Here is a 16,258-nt window from a genome sequence, read left to right as displayed (position 1 = left end):
CATGACGGATTCAAACGATTAAATCAATATATTTCCTTCAACACAACTAAATTCTTTTTTAGACAAATAACAAGATCGACGAAGAAACAATTATGAACTTAAACTTGAACTTAACAATATTAACAATTTATAAAAATACATAAACACATGAAACAAATTGAAGAAACAATTAATTAAACTTCAATTTGTATCTCACCAACATTAGACTAACAACTTTTACCTAAACAACAAAACAAACACGAAAAACCACTAATTAAATTTCCATTTGAAATCTGAAAATTAACTTAACAAAACATATGAACATGAGCAAAACAAAAAATCAAATATCTAACCATAGACATGAACAAAACAAACATTTGCCGTTTTTAGATTCGAGAATATTAAAACAAGGTACGGACAAAAAATAAAATTCAAAATCTACCAACCGGATTGAAACGACGAACAACGACCAACCAACGACGACGACATCGACCAAAACTCATCCGTGTATGCGAGGCCGAAGTGAAGAGGACGAAGGTGAGGCGGCAGCGCGGCAGCGTCGGGGCAACTGAAGCAACTGCCGCGACGAGGCAGCATCGGCGACGACCCAGTAGCGGCGTCCAAGCAGTGATAGCAGCAGCAACGACAACCATGGCAACAGCAGCCCGTCGAGGAGGACGACGGGGAGAAGAAGCATCGTTTCACAGTAGAGCTGGTCGACGCACCTGTGCGTGCTCATCCATGGCGGAGAAGCAGCAACTCGGAGGAGAAGGGACAGCAGCCGCGACGGAGTTGTTGGTCGTCGAATGTGGAACTGAAACGTCGACGAAAGACTGGTGGTTGTCCGGTTGTGTCGACGGAGCAAGCTGGCTCGTTCAAAAGAAAACGAAGCAACCATTGGACTTCCTGTGATGTTCCTCCTTCAAGAAGATGAGGACGAGACAACCTTGGGAGCTTGACAAGCTCGTCAATGGCGGGTAGGGGCGAAGGTTGTTGGACGAAGGGTGGTGGTCCGACCGTGTGGGTGGAGCAGGCTGGGGTGTGTGGGGGGCAGCCATGGATGGGGTCTTGCTTGAGGAAGAAGAAGAAGAAGAAAGATAGAAAGGGGGCGGGTCTCTTAGTTTTAGGGTTTTCTTTTGTTTTTCTTTTTTTTTTGTTTTTGTTTTTCTTTTTTTTTTTGTAAAAAATGAAAAAATGAAAATGAAGAGGGGGAGTTGGGTTGTTGGTACTGAACTGGGTCGACCCAGTTCGAAATGGACTGGGTCGTTTGGGAAGATTGGGCCATTTTTTGGGCCCGTGGCTTGAAATCGAAGAAGAGGCCCAATTCCGACTTTCTTTATATTTTGCTCTCTTTTCTTCTTTTATTTTTCTAAAACTAAATTATAAAAATACTTAAACTATTATTAAGAAGTAAATTAAGTTATCAAAGCGCAAATTAACTCCCAATAACAATTAACGCACAATTAAGTATTAATTAAGCATAAAATTGTATATTTGGACATTAAATGCTAAAAATGCAAACGATGCCTATTTTTGTAAATTTTTATTTTTTGTAAAACAAACTTAATTACTAACAATTGTATAATTAAATACATGCGAAATGCGACATATTTTTGTATTTTTAATAATTTAACAAATAAACATGCACAGACAAACATACAAATAGTTACACAAAATATCACAAAAATTGCACACCAAGAAAAATTATTTTATTTTTGAATTTTTTGGGAGTAATTCTCATATAGGGCAAAAATCACGTGCTTACAGCTGCCCCTCTTTGCCCGAAGACACGAAGGGTTTTCGTGCAAAGATAAAGCGAGCGATTTTTGCCCATCCGAGTACTCCGTGTGAAGCATTTTTTGAAAAAGATTTGACCGAACATTTGCTTCAAAGGTTTCCTACATATCCTGGGCTAAACAGGAATCAGGTCAATGTAGTTCGGGAAGATTTTGGTAGCTGGGACTACCGTGGGACTACATTGTTACTGTTGTTGCATGCTATTACCACTGCTTACCGATCTCCTTGTTACACCGTACTTAAAAGAAAACAAGAAGCTAGGCTAGGCTGCAATTTGTTCTTGTTGCCTTGCTTTCTTGTCTGCTTGCATTTCTTACAGTGCTTTTCTTCCGATGCTTTTCTTCCTTTCGACACATGCGCTTGAGTTTGTACTGAGACCTCTTGTTGTAACCTTCTGCTTCCCGGTGCTGGGGATTTTTATTGTTTCCTGCTGGGGATTCCTATTGTAACCCTCTGTTTTATTGTCCTCTGACTTGATCTTGAAATGTATGCCTCTGTTCTATGGGCGGGCTCCCAACTTCAATACTTGAAATATAAAGACTGAAATGTATGCCTCTGTTATCTGGGCGGGCTCCCAAATTCAATGCTCAAAATATAAAGACTGAAATGTATGCCTCTGTTCTATGGGCGGGCTCCCAACTTCAACACTTGAAATGAAAAGACTGAAATGTATGCCTCTGTTCTATGTGCGGGCTCCCAACTTCAAATAAATAACTTTTGAAATAAATGTCATTCCTCTCTTCAGGCGGGCTCCTGACTTCATCAACAACTTTTTAAAATAAAACGTCTTTCCTCTCTTCAGGCGGGCTCCTGACTTCAATAAACAACTTTGAAAATAAACGTCATTCTGTTCTTCAGGGGGGCTCCTGACTTCAACCAATAAATCGCCATTTTGTTCTTCAGGGGGGCTCCTGACTTCAACAACAACTTTAAAAATGTCATTCCTTTCTTTAGGTTGGCGAGATTTCAACAACTTTTAAAAATAAAACGCATTTCCTTTCTTCAGGCGGGCTCCTGATTTCAACCAATAAATCGCCATTCTGTTCTTCAGGGGGGCTCCTGATTTCAACAACAACTTTAAAAATAAAATCCCATTCGAGGGCGGATGAACCCAAAGTATCCCATTCGAGGGCAGATGATCCCAAAATATCCTATTCGAGGGCGGATGAACCCAAAATATCCTATTCGAGGGCGGATGAACCCGAAATATCCTATTCGAGGGCGGATGAACCCGAAATATCCTATTCGAGGGCGGATGAACCCGAAATATCCTATTCGAGGGCGGATGAACCCGAAATATCCTATTCGAGGGCGGATGAACCCGAAATATCCTATTCGAGGGCGGATGAACCCGAAATATCCTATTCGAGGGCGGATGAACCCGAAATATCCTATTCGAGGGCGGATGAACCCGAAATATCCTATTCGAGGGCGGATGAACCCGAAATATCCTATTCGAGGGCGGATGAACCCGAAATATCCTATTCGAGGGCGGATGAACCCGAAATATCCTATTCGAGGGCGGATGAACCCGAAATATCCTATTCGAGGGCGGATGAACCCGAAATATCCTATTCGAGGGCGGATGAACCCGAAATATCCTATTCGAGGGCGGATGAACCCGAAATATCCTATTCGAGGGCGGATGAACCCGAAATATCCTATTCGAGGGCGGACGAACCCAAAATATCCTATTCGAGGGCGGATGAACCCAAAATATCCTATTCGAGGGCGGATGAACCCAAAATATCCTATTCGAGGGCGGATGAACCCAAAATATCCTATTCGAGGGCGGATGAACCCGAAATATCCTATTCGAGGGCGGATGAACCCGAAATATCCTATTCGAGGGCGGATGAACCCGAAATATCCTATTCGAGGGCGGATGAACCCGAAATATCCTATTCGAGGGCGGATGAACCCGAAATATCCTATTCGAGGGCGGATGAACCCGAAATATCCTATTCGAGGGCGGATGAACCCAAAATATCCTATTCGAGGGCGGATGAACCCGAAATATCCTATTCGAGGGCGGATGAACCCGAAATATCCTATTCGAGGGCGGATGAACCCGAAATATCCTATTCGAGGGCGGATGAACCCGAAATATCCTATTCGAGGGCGGATGAACCCGAAATATCCTATTCGAGGGCGGATGAACCCGAAATATCCTATTCGAGGGCGGATGAGCCCAAAATATCCTATTCGAGGGCGGATGAGCCCAAAATATCCTATTCGAGGGCGGATGAACCCGAAATATCCTATTCGAGGGCGGATGAACCCGAAATATCCTATTCGAGGGCGGATGAACCCGAAATATCCTATTCGAGGGCGGATGAACCCGAAATATCCTATTCGAGGGCGGATGAACCCGAAATATCCTATTCGAGGGCGGATGAACCCGAAATATCCTATTCGAGGGCGGATGAACCCGAAATATCCTATTCGAGGGCGGATGAACCCGAAATATCCTATTCGAGGGCGGATGATCCCATTTTCAAAATCTTGGAATTGTCTTACCTCCGACTGTTTTTCTTCGAATCGTGTTGTCTTGCTATCTCTTAAAACTTGAATTGATTTCCTCGTTCCTCCGAGAAAATTTTCGACAATGGCAGAAAATCTTCTGCCCCAGTTTTGGTGCTTTTCCTTGTTCTCCAGGTGGACGCCTGACTTCTGATATTTCAACTGTTCTTCTTTGTTCTCCAGGTGGATGCCTGATTGCTGATACTTCAACTGTTCTTCCTTGTTCTCCAGGTGGACGCCTGACTGCTAATACTTCCATTTATCTTCCTTATTCTCTAGGTGGACGCCTGATTGTTGTTTCTTTCATTGCTCTTCCTTGTTCTCCAGGTGGACGCCTGATTGCTGGGGATAATACCACTAGGGGAGTCTCCTTTCTTCCCCTCCTTCAAATTCAATTTTTTTTCTTAACACTGCTGGGGATAAAAGTGTTATCTTCTTGGGATAACGTTGTTGAGGATAACGCTGCTGGGGAATTTTATCCCTTCAAATCGATGCTTCATTCTTCTGGAAGCTGCTGGGGAGGATAATGGCTCTTTGCTTTTCTGAGCACAAATGTCATCCCTTTGTTCTGTCTGCTGGGGATCAACTTCCTTCATTGGAAACTTATTATGTAGGGGGCAACACTGGTTCAAAGACCACTTCCCTTGAGACTGGTGTTATCTTTATTCTTCCCCAAATGGGTACCTGATTTCCAGAAAATTTTCTACCCCCCCAGTTTGACAATCTTTCTTGTGGCATGCATTTCCGTTATAAATGCCATTTCTTTTACTTGTTTCAAATCAAACAAAATTTGTTAGTTTAAAGCATGGTAGTTGGTTGTGATACTCCACTGGGATGGCTTTTCCCTTTCTCCTTCCCTGCTCTGCGTTCCAAAACTTGTTGGGGATTATTTTGCTGGGGATGAATTTTCCTTTTCTTCCTTCCCCACTCTGTGATGTCCGACCCTCTTGGAACTTGGTTGAAAATCTGTCGGGGATGCTCCTACGTCTCGATGATCTGCTGGGGGCCCTCTTGGAATTAGGTCCACAATTTTCTCAACATTTTTTTTGTTTTTCTCCAACTTCCCTTGAAAATTTGGTCCTCTGGGGATCTAGACCCATTCATCATTTGGTGTTTGCAACCAACTTCTTTTCACTTTATCGCCTTATCTTTGGCCTATCGTATTCTCCTTTTGCTTTGCCTTATTTTGGCAACTGGTAGTAAACTCTGAAAATCCTTTTCAAAAACAAACTGCTGGGGAGGTAAAATCTTTAAACCAAAAAATGAAAAAGTGATGATCTCAAAAATAGAAAAAGAAGAAGTCTTTCTGAACAAATGCTGGGGAAAAGGAAAGAAAAGAACTTATCTGAATGATATAACCGATCCCAACGAACATGTCACGCATTCCGGATTAATCAACCCAGTCTATTTGTATCAATCAACCCTTCGGACGGCCTCATGTTGCTGGGGATAAACAGGCACTCATCACTTTGCCAAATGCGGATCCTTCCCGCCAATCTTGTCTTGTCGCTTCATAGTTCCCTTCGAGGGGTTTTCACTAATAAGACTCTCTCATTTCTCTCAACTCTCGCCGCCTTATGGTGCCTCTGAAGGTTTTCACCGATAAGACTTTCTCATTTTATTTTATTTTTCAGCTGGGGATTGGAGTGCTGCCGATATGACTCTCTCTGTTGGGGATTCTTTCGGCTATCAATTCATTTCCAGCTTATGATCTTCTTCTTTGCTGGGGATCAGAGTGTTATTCCCGACTTCCATTTGAATTGACTTAGCACTTCTCAGATACTGATCGGGAGGTCTTTTTTGGACATCAATAGGGGTTTTTGTGTATGGCTGAAAGGAGAAGGGGGTATCCAAAGTTCAAAAATAATTTTTAGGGGTAAAATAGTACAACTCTTGGAATCAAACTTTCTTGCCAAAATTACAAGCGCCAACTTCGGCCCCAGTATTTCTTGCTTGGGGATTTTTATTTTGTCACACTATGTTACCTTATGCACACTATGTTACACTATGACCGAGCCGTGAGGCGCCTACGTATCCTTCTTTGAGGAATCAGGTCAAACGTAGTTCCCAATTCCTTTGTTTTTTTTGTGACTTTTCTTTTGTTCTTATTATCATTACTTTTTTTTTCATTTTCATTACTGATTCCAAAAGAGGGGTATGAAAGAGTAAATAAGGCTCAAAAGGGGAAGCAAAGGTCAAAGTGTTTGGGATAGAAGAAAGAATTGCCTCCGTCATTTCATTCTCTGATAAATGCTAAGTACAAACAAACAACAATTACAATTACAAGAAATCATAATATCTCTTAACTGCGTCAGAATTGATAGCCATGTCGACGCATTTCCCTTCGATATCTGTTGATCATAAAGCGTCATCGGGCTTGCTCTGTTTAGATTGCGATAATCAACACACACCTCGGATTTTCCGTCTTCTTCTTCTTCTTTTTTTCTTTTTTTTTTTTACACTGGCACCACATTAGCCCACCAATCAGGATATCAAGCGGCCCGAATAACCTTAGTATTCAGCTGTTTGGTCACTTCTTCCTTAATCTTCACACTCACGTTGGTTTTGAACTTCCTCAATTTTGCTGGACGGGGGGTAATGTCGGGTCAGTGGGCAATTTTTGAACCACTAGATTGGTACTTAAGCCCGGCATGTCGTCGTATGACCATGCAAAATGTTTTGAATTCAGTAAGTGCTTTGATTAGTTCTTCCCTGATGTTTGGTTCCATGTGGACGCTTATCTTAGCTTCCCTGATGTCATCCGCATCCCCTAGAGTGACGGCTTCCGTGTCATTTGAGTTGGGCTCTTTTTTTCAAATTGGCTCAACTCTCTGTTAATTTCTTCGAAGGCTTCATCCTTATCGTATTCCGACTTATCATCACAATCTTGTACTATAAGTTTGAAATCAGATTGATTTTTTTAGACTAGGTTGAAGATCCGTCGTGCATGCCATGTCATTAGAACCAATAGAAAGAGAACTGTTCAGAAGAGAAAAATAAGAAGAAAAATTAAAACAAAATAAGGAATGAGGAAAAAAAACTTTCACTTTATTAAAATACGGGATAACAAGGTTTCACACTTTGGCGAGCACAAGAAAGATCTGGATTACAACCCTGGAATAATCCAGACAACAAAAAAAAAATCAGAGCCCACTACCAAGACTCCCTTCGTATAGGAAGAGGAGTAGCCATTCAATTGTTGATTTTTACTTTCAACCCCACAAACTGCATATCTGCCTCGTTGGACCCTTTTCCCAACACCATAACTGGCTTGTCATCCACCTTTTCCAACTATACCACCGCTTTTCCACTGGTTAACATTTCTTTTGAACCGATACGGATCATCATCACTGTTTGTGAGGGTTTCTTTAGCTTCCCTCCTTCGTGCACTAGCTCAATCATGTGGGTTTCAAGGTGTGCCGGCAACGGGTTCTGATTGATGTTGGGTGCCTCTAGTGTCTGAACCTCAATCTTGTTGGTGTCAATAAGATTCTGTACTGCATGTTTCAACTTCCAACACTTCTCGGTATCATGTCCAGGAGCCCCCGAACAATACTCACAGCTTACCGAGTGGTCCATATTTTTGGGAAGGGGATTTGGCAATCTGGGCTCAACAGGACTCAACAAGCCTAACTGCCTTAATTTGTGGAACACGGCAGTATAGGTTTCCCCCAACTCAGTGAATGTTCTTTGTATTCTTTCATTTCTGAAAGCCTGATTTCCCCGGAAACCTGCCCCTGGAGGGTTCTTGTAGGCTCTTGGTGGTGGATAGGTGTTTTGCGGTGGTGTATGTGTGTTCTGGGGAGCCAGCGCGCGCCATTGCGAGCGAACCGGAGGCTGAGTGTATGTTTGGGCTTGGTGCACGGAGAAGTGTGGTTCTTGAGGTGGATAGTAGTGCTGTGGTGGGCTGTATGGGTAGTTTGGTCTGTGGGGTCTGGGTTGGTTGTAGTATGGTTTACCAGACCTGGACCAACTGCTTGCCTCAATCGTGGCAATTTCTTCTTTCTTCTTTCTTCCCAGCGCACCTCCCGTGCCGCTCTGAATAGCCTGGGTCGTTGCCTTGACTGCCGAGTAATTCAGGATTTTGTCAGACCTCAGACCCTCCTCTATCATGACCCCTATCTTAACTACTTCATTGAAGGATTTCCCAACCGTCGTCACCAAGTGACCAAAGTAAGTTGGATCCAGTGTTTGCAAGAAGTAGTCCACCATTTCTCTCTCTCTCATGGGAGGATCAACTCTGGCCGCTTGCTCTCTCCAGCAGAACCCGAACTCGTGAAAACTTTCCTCGGGCTTCTTCCCGGTCCTCAGCAATGTGAGACGGTCAGGGACTATCTCGAGATTGTATTGAAAATGACCCGCGAAAGCTTGCGCCAGATCATCCCAAGTGTACCATCTGCTGGAATCTTGCCGGGTATACCATTCCAGTGCCGATCCAGTTAAGCTTTGACCGAAATAAGCTATCAGTACCTCATCTTTGCCGCCTGCCCCTCTCATTTTGCTACAAAAGCCCCGCAAATGCGCCATGGGATCACCGTGCCCTTTATATAAATCAAACTTGGGCATCTTGAACCCAACCGGGAGTTGGACGTCCGGGAAAGGGCATAGATCCTTGTAGGCCACGCTGACCTGGTTGCCTAATCCGTGCAGGTTCCTGAAGGACTGCTCCAGGCTTTTGAACTTCCTCATCACCTCATCTTGTTCTGGGACTTTAACCGACTTTTCGATCTCTGCCGGTACCTCTAAGTACGGGTTGTAGGTATGGGGTTCTGGTGCATGGAATGTGGTTCGGGCCCCTTTTGCGCCTTAGCCACGGCTAGCTGCATTTCATGCATTTCCAATCTCATTTTTTCTATATTGGCCATCGCCTCCTTCAGCATCTGATGTGCCGTCCTTTCCGACTCAACACTATTTTCTGAGCCAGTCATGCTTTCTAGTATAATCCCTTTTGATCTTGTTTGATAATGGTATGGTGCCATACGCTTTAACAACTAACTGTTTGGAATTGGACAAATAACAAACTTGTTAGCGTTAGAGTTTTAACAGATATTGCAATTGCATATTGGGGAACGTAATATTCTTAGGCAGTTAACCATTTCTAACATGTTTTTTTCTACCGCGTGCATCCTCCCGGCTGGTTTTTTACTCGTGCCTTTTCAAGTGTTTCGGAAACCCTCCATTCCACCCTTTTTATTTTGTTGTGGTCGAATCTTATGGAGATTGCCTACGTATCATGACCCCGCATGAATCAGACCTCGCGTAGTTCGGACCAATAAAAGATAAACAATACTAATCATTTTTTTTCAATTTTCATATTAAAATAAACTGGGTTTCAAAGGTTTGAAGATGACCTACAAACTCGAAAATCAAACAACCCACATATTCTAATTAAAAGATTTACAAACTCCAAAAACAAACGGCCAGCTTCCTTTCTCCGTTTGACAAATGCAACCGAACGGTTATTTTTGCAAACGTGGCCCCTTCCAAATTTTGAGGCCGGAGAGGATTATTTTATGACACTTTACACACTTGTCCGTTCTTTTATGAAAATAGCCTTTCGACAACTGAAAGATACTCTAAGGCTATTTTGGCAAGAACGGTTTAAGACGCGACCGAAGCTGGCTCGACTTATTTTGACTAAAAAAAACAAACGGTATTCACCTGACCGTTGACTCTTTTTTTCTCAAATTGCAATAAAAACCGGGTGTTGCAAACACGGCCCTTCAGCACCTCGGGGGTGAAGATTATTTAAGGCTGTGTGGGTCAACTGGACCAAAAATCCTAAACGTGACCCAAAAGGTGGCTGTTTATGCAAAGTCAGCCTTCCGGCGTTCCTTTCGGGAACATTCGGCTATTTATGACAAAACAACATCACCTGACTTATTTACGACTCTTTTTATCGTTTTTCAAATTAGAAAACTCAATATTGCAAACACGGCCTTTCAACGTCTCGGGGACGAAAATTTTTAAGACTGTGTGGGTCAACTGGACCAAATCTTAAAAAATGACCCAAAGGTGGCTGTTTATGCAAAGTCAGCCTTCCGGTGTCCCTTTCGGGAACATTCGGCTATGTCTTGATAAAACAGCGTCACCCGATTTCTTTATGACAAAATTAAAATTTGACATGTTTTTTATTGGCTATTTTTTAGCAAAAGGGGAGGTTGGACACCACTCGACTTATTTATGACAAAATAAAAAATTTTGACACGTTTTTTATTTATTTATTGGTTTTTGGCTATTTTAGCAAAAAAAGGGGGGTTGGACCCGATGAGGGTTGCCTACGTATCTCACATCCGGTGAGAATCAAACCCGCGTAGTTCGGGCTGATCAAGAATAAGTAAATGAACTAACTTCTTTTTTTTTTAATTGGAATTTGTGAAAGAACTGCTTCAAAAGAAGAAAAGAAGTATATTTTTTTTTTGATTGATTTTTTTTTTGAAAGAAAGACTTGTAAAAATTCCTTTTCTTTTGATTTGAACTTTGAGAATTTCAAAAGTAAAAGGAAGATATTTTTTTTCGGAATTTTCATTTGTTTTTTTTCTTATTCTAAAGAAAAAAGAAAATATTTTTGGAATTTTACTTTTAATAAAAGAAATGCTTCTAAAAAGTATTTTTTGAAATTTGAATTTTCTTTTCAATTTTGAAAGAAGAATCAAAATATTTTCGAATTTTTTATTTTATTATATTTTTTTTAAATAATTAAAAAAAACTTTCTAAAGAAGTCAATAATGGAAAATATTTTTGGATTTTTTGTTTTGAAAATTGGGGTTCTAAAAAAACTTTTCTAGACTTTTGGCAAGACAAATATTTTTTGCAACTAATAAAGATATACATATATATTTTGGAAATAAAGAAAAACTTTTTGGACTTATATATATATATTTGTGACAAATAATGAAAGACTCTTTTTATTTTTTTAATTTTTTTTTTGCATTTTCATAAACAAATAAATAACAAAAAAAAACATTTTTAAAAAATAAGACTCTTTTTTATTTTCATTTTCATGGCAAGACAAACTATATATTTTTTCTTCTATTTTCCTTTGCTTTTAGTAAAACAAACTAATAAAACATTTTTTTTTCAAAATTTCGGCAGAGTTTTGACAGTATTTGGGCATTGGTTTTTTTTTTTAAAAATAAACAATCAATTCCCTAACCGCTATTTCTTTTTTTTTCAATTTCAAAATATTACTCCTGATATTCAAAAGTCAGTCAACACACAAATCCGGATCAAATAAATGCGCAAGTAGCAACAAGTAAGATGCATCAGGATGGTCATTTTTATTTTTTTGGTACACCTGTCCTAGACAGACCCAACCCCTGTGTTGAGCCTCCAAAGTCAAATGCACGTGATGCAATCAAACGTTCCTACTAGGGATCTGGCATGAAGCTGAGTTATTCTAAGTGAAAAACCTGAGGCATATTGTTCTAGCCCTGGCTTACCCAAGTGGACAGCTTGAGCCGAAGTGGGGGCAACGTACCGGGAGCACGAAAGTCTACCCGGCCTAGTTACTTGTCCCAACTTCGTTTTATTTGGTATGACTTCTAAAGAGAAAGGTGGGCCACGCACACGTGTACACCATAAATTCAGAAGACTCAGAAAGAAGAAGGGTTTCGTAGCAGTTTTATATACACAATTCAAATAATATTAAAGCGGTAAAAGCATCATTTAGCACATTAAGCATATATCATGTAAAAATCAGATAATAAATAAAGCCAACTATAGCAGTTATTTTAAGCTCGAATTCTTGAACCCTGAACCAGAGATTCTGGGTTTTGTTCCCCAGCAGAGTCGCCAGAGCTGTCACACCTCCTTTTTCCGCCCCGCGAGGGTACAGGAGTTTTTTCCAATTAAAGGACAGTCGAAACGGGATTTGTTTATTTATTTCAGAGTCGCCACTTGGGAGATTTAGGGTGTCCCAAGTCACCAGTTTAATCCCGAATCGAGGAAAAGAATGACTCTGTATTACAGTCCGTGAACCAGAAATCCGGATAAGGAATTCTGTTAACCCGGGAGAAGGTGTTACGCATTCCCGAGTTCCGTGGTTCTAGCACGATCGCTCAACTGTTATATTTGGCTTGACTATCTGATATAATACGTATTATAAACTTATGTGCAAATTTAACTTTTAAAAACCGCTTTTATCATTATTTATTTTATACAAAATTGCAACGTCGTGAAAATGCATCTCGAGCCACGCCACAACCAGTGCACGCGTGATTTGTTGACGCATTTTGACTTCGTCAAGATCGTGATTTGGGTTACATAAATGTACACCCGTATTCAAGAAAATAACCTTATTAAATATGCGCCAAAATACTACGCGTTATGATATTATTAGGTAAGACTGTGAATTTTACTAAATCGCCCATCTTGAAATCTAGGTATTTTCTTATATAAAAAAAAATAAGATTGGAGGACTGCAATTTTTTGTATTATTTATATTTATTTATTTGTTAGCGAGATCCTCCCTTATTTTATGAATACCCTTTAATGACTACATCTTTATTATTACTAAGTTTGTCCATAATTATGAAGTCAATCTCTACATACTTAAAAATAACATATTAATTACTAATTCAAAACAAATATTAATGGAAAGTAATATTACTAAAATGATAATTACGAACAACATGGAATTGCCAAAAAGTAAAAAAAAAACTAATTATCCCATAGTTGGATTAAAACATATTGTTAGTATGACTTAAGCTTATTGAAATTAATTATTTACAAATACTGAAAATTAAAAAAAAAAACTTGATTACTAAACCATATTTCTAAAAGTTAAACAATTTAACCTTAACTAACCTTGTTTTAATTCACATCATGTCCTAATACTTGATTCGCAAACTAATTCATGTTTTAACTGAAATTAACTACATGATTCCGATTAACTTAATGTTGACAAAAAACCTTATGAATAAGGAATTAATCATTTTTTGCCAAACTGATTCAATAAAGCCATTTTTACGTTATTTCTTCTATTTTGATTTTTAAACAGTTTTAACTAGTAATCCATCTTGAATATATTTCCTAATAATCCGGTTAAGGCATTATTTAATATATCGCTATAACATGTCTAATTATGCCAAATGACAGTGATTGACAGAATAACAATACATGAATAATCTAAATACAATACAAAAAAAAATTAAAACTAAATTAAAAATTTAACACTCTATTCTTCATTTGTATTCATGCTTCATATTTCGGATTACAATAACCAGCGTGTCAGTTGTGTACCTGATATTGGAAGCAAAAGAAAATGAAGATAAGAATCAGCAGTAGTAATGACAATACAGTGCAGCAACAAACAGTCCAGCAACAGTAACCCACGAACCGAATTTGCAAATCGGTGGAGTAGTAATCCCAAAAACAAAAGCTTCAAGCTTTGATGAAAAAACAATTAATTCTGATTTCAAACAATGAAAGAAAGCAAAAGATTTTTTTTTTAGTTTTTTTTTTGAAAGTTTAAATATTTTTTCGGAATTTTCTCTCTCTTAAATGTTCAGCCTTTTTTTTCTCTCTCTTATTTTCTTTCTGTTCAGATTCGTTCTTTCTCTTCTGTATTCTCTCGTATCTGTCTTTTTTCTCTTCTCCTTGTTTTGTGTTCAAGACTTCCTATATATAATCCCAACCCTTTAATCAATTAAAATCAATCATTTTCCCCTACCAAACCCATTATCTTCCCACTCATCCCCATTACATTAAATAAATATATCATCACCACCCCATTATATTTTGTCCCCCATGCTTCACTAAACAAATACAAGATTCCTCCCCACTAAATTTTGTCTTGTCCCCCCTTTATATTAAACAACTATATCACAACCCACCCCATTATATTTTGTCCCCCATGCTTCATATAAAAAATTACAAAATGTACAATTCCTAAACTACCCCTCCGACCTTATTACAATTACTATTTTACCCCAAACGTACTGCGATTTACCAAATTACCTCCATCAGCAATAATAAATCAATTAATCACACTTAACCAAAATATAGACAATATGACCAATTTTTACCTAAATTCAAACAACAATATGAACACGGATGAACATCATAACAACAATATCACATGAACACAAATTGAACAACAAAGAACAACTAAAATTTGTTTGAACAATATTTTTAGCAACAACAAACCTATTTTCGGATTCAACAACAACAACAATCAAACAAGTATATTTAGATTTCTAAATTCAATAATATTGAACTTAAGTTTAACTCTAACAACATTACAACAAACAATTCCTATATTAAACTTTAAACAAGATTATGAGACAATTTCAAGAAATAATCATAAATGGTAAACAAGAAATCAAGCTACACAAATTTCGGATTCAAGATCAAACAAACAAAGTATGAACATGAATGAAATCTATATTAAACAACAAGCATGACGGATTCAAACGATTAAATCAATATATTTCCTTCAACACAACTAAATTCTTTTTTAGACAAATAACAATATCGACGAAGAAACAATTATGAACTTAAACTTGAACTTAACAATATTAACAATTTCTAAAAATACATAAACACATGAAACAAATTGAAGAAATAATTAATTAAACTTCAATTTGTATCTCACCAATATTAGACTAACAACTTTTACCTAAACAACAAAACAAACATGAAAAACCACTAATTAAATTTCCATTTGAAATCTGAAAATTAACTTAACAAAACATATGAACATGAACAAAACAAAAAATCAAATATCTAATCATAGACATGAACAAAACCAACATTTGCCGTTTTTAGATTCGAGAATATAAAAACAAGGTACGGACAAAAAATAAAATTCAAAATCTACCAACCGGATTGAAACGACGAACAACGACCAACCAACGACGACGACATCGACCAAAACTCATCCGTGTACGCGAGGCCGAAGTGAAGAGGACGAAGGTGAGGCGGCAGCACGGCAGCGTTGGGGGCAGCAGAAGCAACTGCCGCGACGAGGCAGCGGCGGCGACGACCCAACAGCGGCGTCCAAGCAGTGATAGCAGCAGCAACGACAACCATGGCAGCAGCAGCCCGTCGAGGAGGACGACGGGGAGAAGAAGCATCGTTTCACAGTAGAGCTGGTCGACGCACCTGTGCGTGCTCATCCATGGCGGAGAAGCAGCAACTCGGAGGAGAAGGGACAGCAGCCGCGACGGAGTTGTTGGTCGTCGAATGTGGAACTGAAACGTCGACGAAAGACTGGTGGTTGTCCGGTTGTGTCGACGGAGCAAGCTGGCTCGTTCAAAAGAAAACGAAGCAACCATTGGACTGCCTGCGATGTTACTCCTTCAAGAAGATGAGGACGAGACAACCATGGGAGCTTGACAAGCTCGTCAATGGCGGGTAGGGGCGAAGGTTGTTGGACGAAGGGTGGTGGTCCGACCGTGTGGATGGAGCAGGCTGGGGTGTGTGGGGGGCAGCCATGGATGGGGTCTTGCTTGAGGAAGAAGAAGGAGAAAGATAGAAAGGGGGGCGGGTCTCTTAGTTTTAGGGTTTTCTTTTGTTTTTCTTTTTTTTTTTGTTTTGTTTTTGTTTTTTTGTAAAAATTGAAAATGAAGAGGGGGAGTTGGGTTGTTGGTACTGGACTGGGTCGACCCAGTTCGAAATGGGCTGGGTCATTTGGGAAGATTGGGCCATTTTTTGGGCCTGTGGCTTGAAATCGAAGAAGAGGCCCAATTCCGACTTTCTTTATATTTTGCTCTCTTTTCTTCTTTTATTTTTCTAAAACTAAATTATAAAAATACTTAAACTATTATTAAGAACTAAATTAAGTTATCAAAGCGCAAATTAACTCCCAATAACAATTAACGCACAATTAAGTATTAATTAAGCATAAAATTGTGTATTTGGACATTAAATGCTAAAAATGCAAACGATGCCTATTTTTATAAATTTTTATTTTTTGTAAAACAAACTTAATTACTAACAATTATATAATTAAATC

The sequence above is a fragment of the Nicotiana tabacum genome, chromosome 6, assembly GCF_000715075.1.
Source record: "Nicotiana tabacum cultivar K326 chromosome 6, ASM71507v2, whole genome shotgun sequence".
Lineage (NCBI taxonomy): Eukaryota > Viridiplantae > Streptophyta > Magnoliopsida > Solanales > Solanaceae > Nicotiana > Nicotiana tabacum.
This window is presented reverse-complemented; position numbering follows the sequence as displayed.